A 418-nucleotide genomic window follows, 5' to 3' on the forward strand; every position below is an offset into this window, starting at 1 on the left:
TACTCCCACAATTTTTTGATCCTAATTTGACCTAAATTCGAGAGGGATTTGACCTAAACCTAGAAAAAGAGAGAAGAAGAGGGCATGGCCGGGAGGGAGGAGAGGAGGTAGAGAGGAGAAGAGAGGCAGAGGGAGGAGGGTTACCTGACGATGATGAGGTGGTGGTCGGAGCGAAGACGACGGAGGGCGGAGACGGCGAGCTTGGGGGAGGCGGGGATAGATGGCGGGGAGGTCGCGGGCCTGCTCTCCTTGTGGACGTGGAGCCTCCTCTCCTGGTGGACGTGGGGCGGCTCCGAGACTCCAAGTCTCCGGCGGCTCTGAGGCTCCAAATCTCCGGCGGGTTTCTAGGGTTTCGAGGGAGGCGAGGGAGGTGGCGCTCGTGGGGGAGGCATGGCTCGTGGGGGAGGCGGCGCTCGAG

The sequence above is a fragment of the Triticum dicoccoides genome, chromosome 5B (genome assembly GCF_002162155.2).
Source record: "Triticum dicoccoides isolate Atlit2015 ecotype Zavitan chromosome 5B, WEW_v2.0, whole genome shotgun sequence".
NCBI classification, from domain to species: Eukaryota; Viridiplantae; Streptophyta; class Magnoliopsida; order Poales; family Poaceae; genus Triticum; species Triticum dicoccoides.